Source organism: Bubalus kerabau, chromosome X (assembly GCF_029407905.1).
Source record: "Bubalus kerabau isolate K-KA32 ecotype Philippines breed swamp buffalo chromosome X, PCC_UOA_SB_1v2, whole genome shotgun sequence".
In the NCBI taxonomy this organism is placed as follows: domain Eukaryota; kingdom Metazoa; phylum Chordata; class Mammalia; order Artiodactyla; family Bovidae; genus Bubalus; species Bubalus kerabau.
Genome location: NC_073647.1, coordinates 153,696,970 through 153,712,809, shown reverse-complemented (window position 1 = coordinate 153,712,809; position 15,840 = coordinate 153,696,970). Strand labels below are relative to the sequence as shown.

At 41.0% G+C, this 15,840-nt stretch overlaps 1 long non-coding RNA gene across 1 annotated transcript in view; it reads right to left on the bottom strand.

The window, feature by feature from the left end:
• The window catches only part of LOC129640441 (uncharacterized), a 227,622-nt gene that overhangs the window by 1,399 nt on the left and 210,383 nt on the right, over positions 1 to 15,840 (bottom strand). The window lies entirely within an intron of this gene.

Here is a 15,840-nt window from a genome sequence, read left to right as displayed (position 1 = left end):
GTTATTATTTTAAGGCGGTGTCCTTGGGCAAGTTAACTACTCTGTGCTTATTGGGGGGAAAAAACCTATCTTGCAGGGTTGCTGTATAGATAAAAAACAATATTTGAAAAGGATTTCACACTTTACCTGGTATTTAGAAGTTGAGTTTTGTTAAGTGCAGTCAGATCAGATCAGATCAGATCAGTTGCTCAGTTGTGTCCGACTCTTTGCGACCCCATGAATCGCAGCACGCCAGGCCTCCCTGTCCATCACCAACTCCAGGAGTTCACCCAGACTCACGTCCGTCGAGTCAGTGATGCCATCCAGCCATCTCATCCTCTGTCGTCCCCTTCTCCTCCTGCCCCCAATCCCTCCCAGCATCAGAGTCTTTTTCCAATGAGTCAACTCTTCGCATGAGGTGGCCAAAGGACTGGAGTTTCAGCTTTAGCATCATTCCTTCCAAAGAAATCCCAGGGCTGATCTCCTTCAGAATGGACTGGTTGGATCTCCTTGCAGTCCAAGGGACTCTCAAGACTCTTCTCCAACACCACAATTCCAAAAGCATCAATTCTTCAGTGCTCAGCCTTCTTCACAGTCCAACTCTCACATCCATACATGACCACAGGAAAAACCATAGCCTTAACTAGACGACAGTGTAGCCTTAAATGGTATACTCACTATGCTTTCAGCCTTGCCATGTATTACAATGTTTCAGTGTAATACTCCGAGGAACCAAAGGGGTAAAAAAGGCACTTATCAAAAAAGGAATACACAGTGAAGTCTTATAATCTGCAGCTGATATTATTACCATTATTGTTCTAGGATACTTCAACTCATTCTGATTGGACAGTTCATCCCCCTTTAAATATCTGATAACTCTGCAAACAGTTTCAGAGCATGATAAGGCTACCAATAACATGTTTAGAACCTGTACCTAGTATTGCTTTCATCAGGATGCTAAGTCTGCATCATCATTGTGTATCAGGCTTCTAGAATGGTCAGATACGTCAGATACTAAGAGGATGAGTAGGTAGGATTTTTTTTAAACATGAAGGGGAAACGCAGAGTAATAGACAAATATCTTTTCTGAAACATAATATCCATGCCAGGCAGAAATTGTCTTCCTCCTTTCCTTTCTATCCCCTCATCATCAAAGCTCCGCTCTGCTTCTCCTTAGAGTGGAGGTAAAGTAATGGGAGAGAGTAAGACAATTTCTGCCTGTGCCACTCTTTTCTAGAGATAAAAGCATTTGCTTTTTTCCCTTCCTTCTTATTCTTCAAATTCACTGGTCACAAAACTTACACATATGTTATTTTCTACTCACTGTTCTAATTGGGATTCAGATCCAACTATTCAGCTTAATGGTGATTGCAACAATGAAGCTTACTCCTTGGAAGGAAGCTATGACCAACCTAGACAGCATATTCAAAAGCAGAGACATTACTTTGCCAACAAAGGTCCGTCTAGTCAAGGCTATGGTTTTTCCAGTGGTCATGTATGGATGTGAGAGTTGGACTGTGAAGAAAGCTGAGCACTGAAGAATTGATGCTTTTGAACTGTGGTGTTGGAGAAGAGTCTTGAGAGTCCCTTGGACTGCAAGGAGATCCAACCAGTCCATTCTAAAGGAGATCAGTCCTGGGTGTTCTTTGGAAGGAATGATGCTAAAGCTGAAACTCCAGTACTTTGGCCACCTCATGTGAAGAGTTGACTCATTGGAAAAGACTCTGATGCTGGGAGGGATTGGGGGCAGGAGGAGAAGGGGACAATAGAGGATGAGATGGCTGGATGGCATTACCGACTCAATGGACATGAGTCTGAGTGAACTCTGGGAGTTGGTGATGGACAGGGAGGCCTGGCGTGCTGTGATTCATGGAGTCGCAAAGAGTTGGACACGACTGAACTGAACTGAGTCACTCTGAATGTGAGAGGACTTAACTTTAATAATAGTCCTTAAATCAAGATGTCATTTAAAGTTTTTCGTTCTGTACATACTTTCATGTTTAGATTAATTTTCATAATCCCAGTTAGTAGAAGGGTGGATACATGTTTGACCCTCTTGCCAACTGATAGGTATGAAGAAAATGGTGATGATGCCGGTGGTGGGGTTTCTAAGTATCATTAGCATTTAAACAAGAGAGAGGACAATCCTGATACTTCAGCAAGATTTACCCAGACCCTTGATTTGCTTAAATCATCATAAAAGATCAGAACTTGAAGGTGCCTTTACAATCACACCCTCATTTTACAGATGGCTGTTTGTTTGCTGCTTGTGTGTATGTCTGAGAACCACCGTGTGCTAAATGTTATCAATGCTGTCCACCTAGCCATGAATGAGTTCCCATTAGACATTGGGCATCTCAAGGATAGTGACTAGGGATCATCAATGCATCTCCAGCACTGGAGCAGCCTGTCATGCAACTACTTAGTATATATTGCTTGACTCAATAAACTATTCTTGTTTGAGAAGAGCTGTCTTTTTCATTACAGAAAAATTTAATATAATATTGTCAAGTTGGAGAGAATATAGGAGAAGGAAGTGTTGAAAGTGGGGTGTGTGAAAAGAGTATCAATTTTACAGTTTGGGGCAGCACAATCTCTTCCAATTTATTAAAAAATATTCTCAGAAATATCACTTTAAAAGTAGGTTCAAAGTATTATAGAATTAATTTTACTATCCTCTCTCCTTTTCATTTTTCACTTGGGCAACAGGTTAAAATAGCAATTCATATGATGTTTAACGTGTTGTGCAGTTGTTCATCAACACTTCTGATTCAATACCCTTTGTGTTTCTGTTCACAGAAAATATTAATTTACATGGGAAACAATAATTCCATTTGAGGGCTTTTTGGAAATATTTTCTGATTAAAGTATTTGCTTTGAATAGTTTTCTTGAGGCTGTCATATTAAGAGTTCAGAAAACAGAGAAGTAAATAAATGTATTCTTGATAGGTTATATTTTGGCATTTTGTGGCAGCCTGGTACAGTCTGGCTGACTATTGTCAAGGTCACTGTCTAGGGCAGATGTTCTCAACAAGGGTGATTATGCCTCCCAGGGGACATCTGGCAATGTCTCGAGGCAATTTTAATGTCATTGCTGGGAGAGAAGCTGCTACTAGCCTTAAGTGGGATTCTGCTTACTATCCTTCAGTGCACAGGACACAGCCCCTGAAAATGAAGAGCTGCTGCTGCTACTGCTGCTAAGTTTCTCAGTCGTGTCCGACTCTGTGCGACCCCATAGACGGCAGCCCACCAGGCTCCCCCGTCCCTGGGATTCTCCAGGCAAGAACACTGGAGTGGGTTGCCATTTCCTTCTCCAATGCATGAAAGTGAAAAGTAAAAGTGAAGTTGCTCAGTCGTGTCTGACTCTTGGCAACCCCATGGACTGCAGCCTACCAGGCTCCTCCGTCCATGGGATTTTCCAGGCAAGAGTACTGGAGTGGGGTGCCATTGCCTTCTCCTAAATGAAGAGCTATCTAGCGCCAAGTGTCAATAGTGCCATAGTGGAGAAATACTGTTCAGAGTCAAGAGACCCCGCTCCCTACAGTAGAGGAACCATATCATTTATCATCTAAATCAGGACATTGCTGAATTGAAGGGGGATACTATTAGTAGGAGCTTTCCTGGTGGCTCAGATGGTAAAGCGTCTACCTGCAATGTGGAAGACCCAGGTTTGATCCCTGGGTTGGGAAGATACCCTGGAGAAGGAAATGGCAACCCACTCCAGTACTCTTGCCTGGAAAATCCCATGAACGGAGGAGCCTGGTAGACTACAGTCCATGGGGTTGCACAGAGTCAGATATGACTGAGTGACTACTATTAGTAGGTATGGCAGGACAATAGGCATAAACAGGGACAGTCCCAGGCAAAGACCCTGTTTCCACACCTAAAGGCTATGTGAACCCGGGCAAACAGCATCCTCGGTTGTAAAGTGAGGAAGTAAGATTAGCCCCAGGTCCCTTCCTGCTCCAGCATTTTAGTTCCAAGGATGTAAGCCTTTAGTGTCTCAAGCACACATTATTCTTTGTGTGTCACCTCTGTCAGTCCATAATCTCTTCTGGGGCAGGCCTCTATCCAACTCATTTTTCTGTCTCCTTTGCTCTCTTCACACAAGTCCCGCAGAAACAATGTTTGTTGAACTGCATAGTTCCAGCAGATTTACAACTTCCCACAGAAGCAAAATGTTAACATGAAAGATTTTAATAACAAACATATTTTGGTCATACTTCTCCATGGGGAATGGATATGGGGCTTGACTTTCCCTTCTTGAGTTACTACCATGGCGGTATAATTTGACTGCTAACTTAGGGCACTTTTGAGAGTGAAAGGACATGCTGTTAAAAACTACAGCAGGATAATAGGCATGAGCTGGGAGGCAGGGTTGCCTGAATCAGGTTAAATGCCATTAGGATTCAGATTGCCACTCAAGAGAATTGTGAGCTTAGCAGACATATTATGTCCGCCCCATATAACCCCTGACCCCAATTACATGGCCTCTTTGAAGATAAAACATAGCTAGTTCCTTTCATCCACCTTGGGTAGTATTTGAATTTTTCTTTCATTCTTGTCCAAAGCTCATTTTTCCCTATACGTATTCCACATTAAACTTGCTGACCTTTGAAAGCAAAAGGAAAAAGTCCAGGAACCCGGCTCACATTAATTCCACTGAGTTTTACCCCTACCTCAGCTTATATGTTTGAAGAGTACATCCTTTAGAGAATGCTGAGGCCCTTCTTGATTCACTTGAGCAGTTGAGGAAAGAGAAGGCTCTGAGCCTGTGTTCTCCCACCTTCTGATAAAAACAGTAAAAGCATTTAATCTCTAGGCTGGGAGGTTGTAGAGTGAAAACAGGCTCTACTCCCCTATGTGCATTTACCTACTGATCTGTTTCCCTCTTCTGAAATGTCCTTGTGGGTATTATTTATCTCTTCATCCCAAGATCTTGCACAAAGTGAGCATTTAATATATGTTTATTAAAGGAATGGATGGATGGGTGAACCACAAGGCAATTCCACTTGTCACTGGTAGGATCGAAATCAATGACCCCCTGCTGCACTCACAACAGTCTTGAGTAAAGAATACTTGAGCTGGAAAGTCCTTTTCTCTCCTTCTTGCCCCAGTCCTTACCTCCTTCACCAAGTTATTAACCCTTGCACAAGCCATGTAGCATTGTTCGAGGCGGAGAAATCAGCTTGATGAAAGCCCATAGCCAATGAGAACCAAAATAAAGGAAATGTAAATAGAAGTACCAAATGTACGTGGAACTACCCAGTTCCACTTCTGGGTATCTATTTGAAGAAAACCAAAACACTAACTTGAAAAGATATCTGCACCTCTATGTTTACTGCAGCATTATCTAGAATAAACAAGATGCAGAAGCAATCTAAGTGTCCTTTGATAAGAGAATGTGTAAAGATGTAGTCTATAAACACAATGGGAAACTATTAAGCCATGAAAAGGGAAACCTTGCCATTTGTCACCACAAATGCACCTTGAGGGCATTATGTTAAGAGAAATAGGTCAGACAGAGAAGAACAGATACCGTATGATCTCACTTATTCATGGAATCTAAAAAACCAAACCCACAGAGAACAGACTGGTGGTTGCCAAAAGTGGGGGTGGGCAAAATGGATGAAGGGGGTTGATATGTGCAAACTTTCAGTTATGATGTAAATAAGCTCTGGGGATGTAATAGACAGCATAGTGACCATAGTTAATAATACTATAGAATATATTTGAAAGTTGCTACCAGAATAGATCTTAAAAATTCTCAGTAGAAGAAAAAAATTCTGTAACTATGAATGGTGAGGGATGGTAACTAGACATTGTGGTGACAATTTCACAATATATACAAGTATCAAATCATTGTATTGTACACCTGAAACTAATATAATGTTCTATGTCAAGAAAAATAGAAAGGAAAGGCCATACTCCCCATCCGGGATTACAATGAGCTGAGGTCTATAGAGGGTTTCTCTGCTGTTAGATACCATGATTACAATTATCATCGTTAAAATTATTTTAGTCTATTGGCAGAATCAGGTAACCCTTCTAGAATGTTATTTTATGAGCAGAGGAAATGAAGCTGGAAGGATGGAAAGTTCAGTGCACTGGTCCTGATGCAGTCTTCCCTGTGGCCCTGGTCCTTTAGTGCACAGCCTCTCACAGTGCATCCCTGGCCTTGCATCTTCATTCCCCAGATGGAGATTGAGAACTTGGTATATTCTGGGCACTGCAGTAAGTGCAAGGATTAAAAAGTGACTAAGCAGTCAGGATCACTCCCACTCACAAGTCATAATATTCAAAATTCAACTGCCATGTCACTTAAAAGAAGTTTGAAAACCCATGTAACTTCCTCACCCATTTTTAAGTTGACATCTCACGTTTTTCATCACAAATTTAAATATTTACAAAGGTTAGTTACCAAAGCATTATAAATATGCCAAATACCATTTGATACCTAGCACCATTCACTTTTTTTTAGGATACAAAAAATTTTTATAATATTTCTTTTTCTCCTTCATCTCATATTTCCATTCCATTTGTCCCACAGAAATTTATCCTGTTGAAATTTATTTTTATGTTTGAAAGACTCCAGTCATCCTATAACACAGAAACACACGCTTTTTTCCATGTGACCATCCAGTTCAACTTTCTCACCAAAGCATAGGTCAATCGTAGCACTGCTTGTTCAAAATTGCAGAGCAATTACACAGCTCTACTATGTACAAAAAATGTCTTAATGACCCAAATAACCACGATGGTGTGGTCACTCATCTAGAGTCAGACATTCTGGAGTGTGAAGTCAAGTGGGCCTTAAGAAGCATCACTACAAACAAAGCTAGTGGAGGTGATGGAATTCCAGCTAAGCTACTTCAAATCCTAAAAGATGATGCTCTTAAAGTGCTTCACTCAATAGGCCAACAAATCTGGAAAACTCAGCAGTAGCTACAGGATTGGAAAAGGTCAGTTTTCATTCTAACATCAAAGAAAGGCAATAACAAAGAATGTTCAAACTATCGCACAATTGCACTCATTTCACATGCTAGCAAGTTCATGGTCAAAATCCTCTAAGGTAGGCTTCAACAGTATGTGAACCAAGAATTTCCAGATGTTCAAGCTGGATTTAGAAAAGGCAGAGGGACCAGAGAGCAAATTGCCAACATCCGTTGGATCATAGAAAAAAAAAAAAAAAAAGAAAGCAAGAAAATTCCAAAAAAACATCTACTTCTCCTTCATTGACTACGTTAGAGCCTTTGGCTGTGCGGATCACAACAAACTCTGGAAAATTCTTCAAGAGATGGGAATACCAGACCACCTTACCTGCCTCCTGAGAAATCTGAATGCAGGTCAAGAAGCAACAGTTAGAACCGGACATGGAACAATGGACTGGTTCCAAATTGGAAAAGGAGTGGAGTCAAGGCTATATATTGTCACCCTGCTTATTTAACTTATATGCAGAGTACATCATGTGAAATGCTGGGCTGGATGAAGCTCAAGCTGGAATCAAGACTTCTGGGATAAATATTAATAACCTCAGATTTGCAGATGACACCACCTTACTAGCAGAAAGCAAAGAAGAACTAAAGAGCCTCTTGATGAAAGTGAAAGAGGAGAGTGAAAAAGCTGGCTTAAGACTCAGCATTCAAAAAACTAAGATCATGGCATCTGGTCCCACCACTTCATGGCAAATAGATGGGGAAAAAATGGAAACAGTGAGAGACTTTATTTTCTTGGGCTCCAAAATCACTGTAGACTGCAGCCATGAAATTAAAAGACACTTGCTCCTTGGAAGAAAAGCTATGACAAAGCTAGACAGTGTATTAAAAATCAGAAACATCATTTTGCAGACAAAGATGAGTACAGTCAAAGCTATGGTTTTTCCAGTAGTCATGTACAGATGTGAGAGTTGAGTCATAAAGAAGGCTAAGCGCTGAAGAATTGATACTTTTGAACTTGGTGATGGAGAAGACTCGAGAGTCCCTTGAACTGCAAAGGAAATCAAACAAGTCAATCCTAAAGGAAATCAGTACTGAATATTCATTGGAAAAGCTTATGCTGAGCTGAAACTCCAATACTTTGGCTGCCTGATGCAGAGTCGACTCGTTGGAAAAGGCCCTCATGCTGGGAAAGATTGAAGGTGGGAGGATGGACTGGTTTGATCTCCTTGCAGTCCAAGGGACTCTCAAGAGTCTTCTCCAGCACCACAGTTCAAAAGCATCAACTCTTTGGTGCTCAGCTTTCTTTATGGTCCAACTTGCACATCCATACATGACTACTGGAAAAATCACAGCTTTGACTAGATGGACCTTTGTCGGCAAAGTAATGTCTCTGTGTTTTAATATGCTGTCTAAGTTGGTCATAGCTTTTCTTCCAAGAGCAAGCCTCTTTTAATTTCATGGCTGCAGTCACCATCTACACTGATTTTGGAGCCCCTCAAAATAAAGTCTGTCACTATTTCCATTGTTTCCCCATCTATTTGCCATGAAGTAATGGGACTGAATGCCATGATCTCAGTTTTTGAATGTTGAGCTTTAAGCCAACTTTTTCACTCTCCTCTTTCACTTTCATCAAGAGGCTCTTTAGTTCCTCTTCACTTTCTGCCATAAGGGTGGTGTCATCTGTGTATCTGGGGTTATTGATATTCCTCATGGCAATCTTGATTCCAGCTTGAGCTTCATCCAGCCCGGCATTTCACATGATGTACTCTGCATATAAGTTAAATAAGCAGGGTGACAATATACAGCCTTGACTCCACTCCTTTTCCAATTTGGAACCAGTCCGTTGTTCTATGTCTGGTTCTAACTGTTGCTTCTTGACCTGCATTCAGATTTCTCAGGAGGCAGATAAGGTGGTCTGGTATTCCCATCTCCTGAAGAATTTTCCAGAGTTTGTTGTGATCCACACAGTCAAAGGCTTTGGCATACTCAATGAAGCAGAAGTAGATGTTTTTCTGGAACTCTCTTGCTTTTTTGATGAGCCAACAGATGTTGGCAATTTGCTCTCTTGTTCCTCTGCTTTTTCTAAATCCAGCTTCAACACCTGGAAGTTCTCAGTTCATATACGGTTGAAGCCTCACTTGGACAATTTTGAGGATTACTTTGCTAGCATGTAAGACAAGTGCAATTATGCAGCAGTTTGAACATTCTTTGGCATTGCCTTTTTTGGGGTTGGAATGAACACTGACTTTTTCCAGTCCTGTGGCCACTGCTGAGTTTTCCAAATTTGCTGGCATATTGAGCACAGCACTTTAATAGCATCATCTTTTAGGATTTGAAATAGTTCAACTGGAATTGCATCATCTCCACTAGCTTTGTTCATAGTCATGCTTCCTAAGGTCCACCTGACTTTGGACCCCAGGATGTCTGGCTCTAGGTGAGTGATCACACCATCGTGGTTATCTGGGTCATTAAGATCTTTTATGTATAGTTTTTCTGTATATTCTTGCCACCTCTTCTTAATATCTTAGTAGAAGGAGCATTGCTGTCCACAAGGGGGAAAAATATAAATACATCCCCAGGAAATAATGAAATTTAATCAATCCTCTCCTTCAGAAATATAAAATGTTTAACCTTTCTGATTTTTGTTTTGTTTTCCAAGAAAACAGGGCAAAAAACTTTATTGGATACACACTACTGAGTATTAAAATTCTCTTAATTTCTCACTATGGTGCTACTGGGTAAGGAGGAGAAAGAAAGGAAATAATTAATGAGAAACCCAAAAGGTGAACCACATACAAATCGGAAAGATTTGCACATTTACATGTTTCCCATCTTCAAAATAATAATAGCTCCCATTATCTGAATGCTTACTATTTGCCAGTCACTATGCCGAGCACCTCAGAAGGATTCTGTTGAGTCCTCTAATATTGTTCCCACATCACAAATGAGGAAACTGAAGCTCAGCGAGGTTAAATTACTGACTATCTAGGGAATAGTAGGGTTGGGATTTGAACCCAGACAGTATACACAGTGAACCTGCACTTTCCACCACCACATTCTACTGGTTCTAGGCCCCAAACTCCAACATACCTCAGTTACAGGGAACACTAATGTTTCTTCCAAACATTTGCAAGGAAAGATATGATCAGAAACTGTCAAATCTCTCAAAGCAAAAGAAAGTGGTATCTCAAAGGAAGTTTTTAACCTTTATGTATGCCCATGGACACATGGCAAACAATGAAAGGAATCCAGGAGTGTTAAAAATTACCAGTTATACTAAAAGCAAAATAAAAGAGCTAGAGTATTTTCATCTTAATCTATTTTCCTGAGTTTCTGTTAGGTTAGAACTGTCAAGTAATAGTCTATTTTAAATTCAAAACTGACACAGACTTTAAAGTTAAAAGAACCCAAACTAAAGGTTGTGGGGGTGGGGGAGGAAGCATCTGGCTGGTGAACCGCTCAGTGTGCTCTTTGTCATGTAACATCTCAGCCTAGTACATCTTTCTGATGTTCACATTTGCATCATTCAGAACAGCACTGTTGGGACCTACTGTCTGTCATCAGTGACTAGGTGCTCTGGCTGTTTACCTCTAATTCTTCCAAATTTGCTAAAGAAGAAAATGACTTTCATGTTGAGTTTTATTTTTAAAATTCTTTCTCAAAGTCCTCAGTACTCCTCCATAACGTATACTTTAAACGTTAAAAACGTGACTCTTATATAAAGTGAGCACATATCACAGATCATTTCTCTCATTAATCAGAAAATAAAGCAGGTTCAAAGGATAATGTGAGAGACTGAATATATATGAGAACAGAAAGAAAGAATGTAGGAATGGGATTATAAAATTTGATACAAAAGTACTTCCTCCTACAGAGCAACAAAAATGTAACCATCTATTTTACTGGAGAGAAATTTACATACATCTCAGTTCAGTTCAGTCACTCAGTCATGTTCGACTCTTTGCGACCCTATGGACCGCAGCATGCCAGGCTTCCCTGTCCATCACCAATTCCTGCAGCTTGATCAAACTCATGTCCATTGTGTCGGTAATGCCATCCAATCATCTCATCCTCTGTCGTCCCCTTCTCCTCTTGCCTTCAGTCTTTCCCAGCATCAGTCTTTTCCAATGAGTCAGTTCTTCACATTAGGTGGGCAAAGTATTGGAGCTTCAGCTTCAGCATCAGTCCTTCCAATGAATATTCATGGTTGATTTCCTTTAGGATTGACTGGTTTGATTTCCTTGCTATCCAAGGAACTCTCAACAGTCTTCATCAACACCACAGTTTAAAAGCATCAGTCCTTCAGTACTCAGCTTTCTTTACGGTCCAACTCTCACATCCATACATGACTACTGGAGAAACCATAGACTTGACTAGACGGACCTTTGTCAGTAATGTCTCTGCTTTTCAATATGCTGTCCAGCTTTGTCATAGCTTTTCTACTAAGAAATAGGTGTCTTTTAATTTCATGGCTTCAGTCACCATCTGCGGTGATTTTGGGGCCCAAGAAAATAAAGTTTGTCACTATTTCTGTTGTTTCCCCATCTAGTTGCCATGAAGTGATGGGACCAAGAACTTCCAGATGTTCAAGCTGGATTTAGAAAGGGCAGAGGAACCAGAGAGCAAATTGCCAACATCCACTGGATCATAGAAAAAGCAAGACAATTCTAGAAAAACATCTAGTTCTGCTTCATTGATTATGCTAAAGCCTTTGACTGTGTGGATTACAGCAAGATGAAAAATTCTTCAAGCGATGGGAATACCAGACCACCTGACCTGCCTCCTGAGAAATCTGTATGCAGGTCAAGAAGCAACAGTTAGAACTGGACATGGAACAACAGACTATTTCCAAATTGGGAAAGAGTACGTCAAGGCTGTATAGTGTCACACTGCTTATTTAACTTATATGCAGAGTACATCATGCAAAATGCTAGACTGGACTGATTGAAGCACAAGCTGGAATCAAGATTGCAGGGAGAAATATCAATAATCTCAGATATGAAGATGACATCACTATTATGGCAGAAAGCAAAGAGGAACTAAAGAGCCTCTTGATGAAAGTGAAAGAGGAGAGTGAAAAAGCTGGCTTAAAACTCAACATTCAAAAAACTAAGATCATGGCATTCGGTTCCATCACTTCATTTACATATGAATCAGACCAAAAAAATGTGAAGTTATCATATAATCTCTCAGAGGCTAGGCCTCAGTCAGGCTGCTGCTACTGCTGCTGCTAAGTCGCTTCAGTCATGTCCGACTCTGTGCGACCCCATAGACGGCAGCCCACCAGGCTCCCCCGTTCCTGGGATTCTCCAGGCAAGAACACTGGAGTGGGTTGCCGTTTCCTTCTCCAGGGGATTTTCCTGACCCAGGGATAGAACCTGGGTCTCCTGAATTGCAGGCAGCTTCTTTACCATCTGAGCCACCAGATTCAGCCTGGTGATTCTGGACTTCCAGCTTAATCTCTGGCAATCAATTTATTCCAATGGTGTCAGGTAAATGCACTCCCATCCTGTGACTTCATCATCAAATTTGGTACTAGAACCAAATCCCAGTCTACTTCTAAGCTCCCTCTCTTCTCTTCCCCAGCACTGATTCTAAAGCCTGAAGGACACTGAGAAACTACTATCAAGAGTCTTCAGGGGGAGGACACAATCTATTTTTGAGTCACTCTGCCTTAAGTTCCACTGGGTTCACTGTTGAGGTATTGTCATCTGTCTTCTTCAGGAAAGACAACTGAAACTGGGGGCTCTGGAAGGCAGTACATTGTTTCCTGCTTTCACAGTGCCTTCTCTCAATTCACCTTCACCCTTACACAGGCTTGTGTGGCTCAGAAATGCTTCAGGGAGGACCTCATATTTGACCAGGCTCTTGGAGTATGTGTAGGACTGAGAAGCATGGAAAGAAGAGTTGAGGGCATTCCACACAGGAATACTAAGGTGAGCAAAGACATAGAGTGAGAACAAAAATGCAGTCACTGTGGCTTCACTAGAGCCAAGCTTTGGAGTGTGAGAAATAAAGAGTGACAAGTAACGGTTGTGGAGTATAGGATATAAGTAGAAGGTAACATTTGTTGAGTACCTACTATGTGTCAGGCATTTCTGAGACTCATTTTGCAATGTCAGTTTCAAATATTATTCCTTATTCCCCAAGTCAATATGTTAGAGAGACTTTTCACAATTAAAATATAGAAGCAGAGTAGTCCTTCTCCTAAGATTACATATATATCTTCCATTTCCCTTATCAGTAAACCACCATCAGATGCCAACTTTTTCTAGAAAAATTTGTCCTGAGTGTGGCCTCAGCTGAAAGCTAAACACAACCTATTCTCTGATGCTTGTGTATTACATGACAAATCATGCCTGAAATTGATATAGCCATCACAATAATCACTATTCTGGCTAATGTTTACTGAGCAATTATTATGTGTCAAGACTGTTCCATGCAATCCCCACAACAAGCCTTTGGGGTAAGCACTACAATCAATTTCCAATTTGTAGAAAAGGAGTCTGTGAAATGAAGACAGAAGCAATAAAGGCAAGGCCCCAGAGTCGATAAGTGATGGTACTAGGATTTGAATCCAGGCCTCTGACTCCACACTGAAGAGAAATCTACAGAAGAAAAGCTGCCGCAATGGCTTGGTGACTGTGGCTCTTCCCAGCCCCCCAGTTTCATGTGCACCTGTCTCCGGCACTCTCACATCTCACCTCCACCTTTCCAGTCTGCCCAGAAATCAAGAGTAAACACGCTGACAAAATTGCTCTGCCTGAAATAATAAAGGCAGAACATCTCAATCAAGCATCATAGTGAAAGAGAGAATGTAAAGGAATGAAGAGACAGGTAAAGGGCAGTGGACACAGTGGTTAGGCTGGTAATCTGGAACTAGACTTTCTGAGTTCAAATCCTGGCTTCATGACTTATTAGTTTTGTGACCTTGAGGAAGTTACTTACCTTCCCTGTGCTTTACTTTCCCCATCTGCAAAATAAGGATAATGATACACCCTACCTGTAGGTCCTTATAAGGATTAAACGAGTGAATATTTGCAAAGCATATAGAACAGTGCCTGAGATGTTTAAAAACAGTATATAAAATAGAGAAACAAATGCAAGACTAGATTAGCAGCTCCTCTTCAGGCAAGGAAATAGGGTTTCAAAAGGCCATCAGTCAAAAACTTTGCTCACAAATCTAAAGCTAAACTACACCAAGGGTAGCAACTGGCATGCAGCGGGGGCAGGCATGATTAATTTGCTTTGGTTCCAACACAGCAGCACTGCTATGTATGATAGCATGTGTCTTTCAAGTTCAAGAACAGAAAAGTTTCTGAGTACAAGTGTTCAGTAAAGAGGGCTGACTATCTCCCTTCAGTAATTCAATTTTCCTAGTGGGTGATCCATTCATTGTGCTGACTGAAAATGGCCAGTCAGCCACTGTGTGTGTGTTTAGTCACTCAGTTGTGTCCGATTCTTTGTGACCCTATGGACTGTAGCCCAACAGGCTCCTTTGTCCATGGGGATTCTCCAGGCAAGAATACCAGCATGGGTTGCCATGTCCTCCTCCAGGGGATCTTCTCAACCCAAGGATTGAACCCAGGTCTCCCGCATTGCAGGCGGATTCTTTACCACTGAGCCACCAGGGAAGCCAAAGAATACTGAAGTGGGTAGCCTATTCCTTCTGCAGGGGATCTTCCCGATCCAGGAATCAAATTGGGGTCTCCTCTTTTGCAGGCAGATTCTTTACCAGCTGAGTTACCAGGGAAGCCACATGAGAGACTATTTGCCAAGAATGGGAATTATCCCTATTCGGATAACATCCCATCAAAACCATGTAATGGAAGTCATAAAATTGCCAAATTGTATATAGCTCATTAAGTAACTGAAGAGGGGCAAGACTGGTGGGCTGAGTCTTGCCCATTAGCCAGATTCTCCTATTTTTTTCCTCCTGAAGATTGTTGCCTTCTATACCAGCTAGATTTTGTCCTTTCCCTTTTAGGGCCTTTTTTTCTATAAACCTCACCTCATTATGGCATCATTGTATCAAGCAACAGACTTAATGACACATAATGACTTGCAGAGCTGATGCTCCTGCGAGTCCCTTAACTGTGTATCATAAAAGCACAAGTCCTCTGACACCCTGCATAGTTGTTCTGTTGCTCTGCCACTATCTTTTTTTTTTTTTTTACCAATAACATTGTCATTTCTTTTATTTATTTTTTAATTGGAGGATAATTGCTTTACAGTGTTGTTAGTTTCTGCTGTACAACAATGTGAATCAGTCACATAGTATACATATATCCCCTCACTCTTGAGCCTGCCTCCTACCCTCCCATCCCACCGCTCTCAGTCATCACAGAGCATCCTGTGCTATACAGCAGCTTCCCACTGGCTATCTGCTTTACACATGGCAGTGTAAATTCACCAGTGCTACTCTCTCAGTTAGTCTCACTCTCCCCTTCTCCCCACGCCCATGCCCACATGTCCATTTTCTATTCCTGCATCTCTATTCCTGCCTGCAAATAGGTTCATCTGAACCATTTTTCTAGATCTCCATATATAGGCCTTAATATAAGATACTTGTTTTTCTTTCTTACTTCACATGGATACTGTTTATCTTTTTTTTTTCCCAGTGGTTGCTTACACTGCTTTTCTTCATCAATTCCTTTCTTCCCAGATCACTGCTAAAAGTCAATGCTTCCACGTCATGCAGTAAAATAGGTTCTAACAGGTATAGCTGTCACAAAATATTGAGGAAAGTAGATCAGTAGAAAGCAAAATAATTTTTAGTTCCACAGAGTTTGTCTTGATAAAATTTAACATTTGTGTCAAACAAGCAGAATATTCTAGCAAAATATGAAGTTTATAGAAATACTAGCTATATTTTATCAACAAGTTATCTTTTTTTTTCTAAAACGTAGATTTTGCTGTTAAA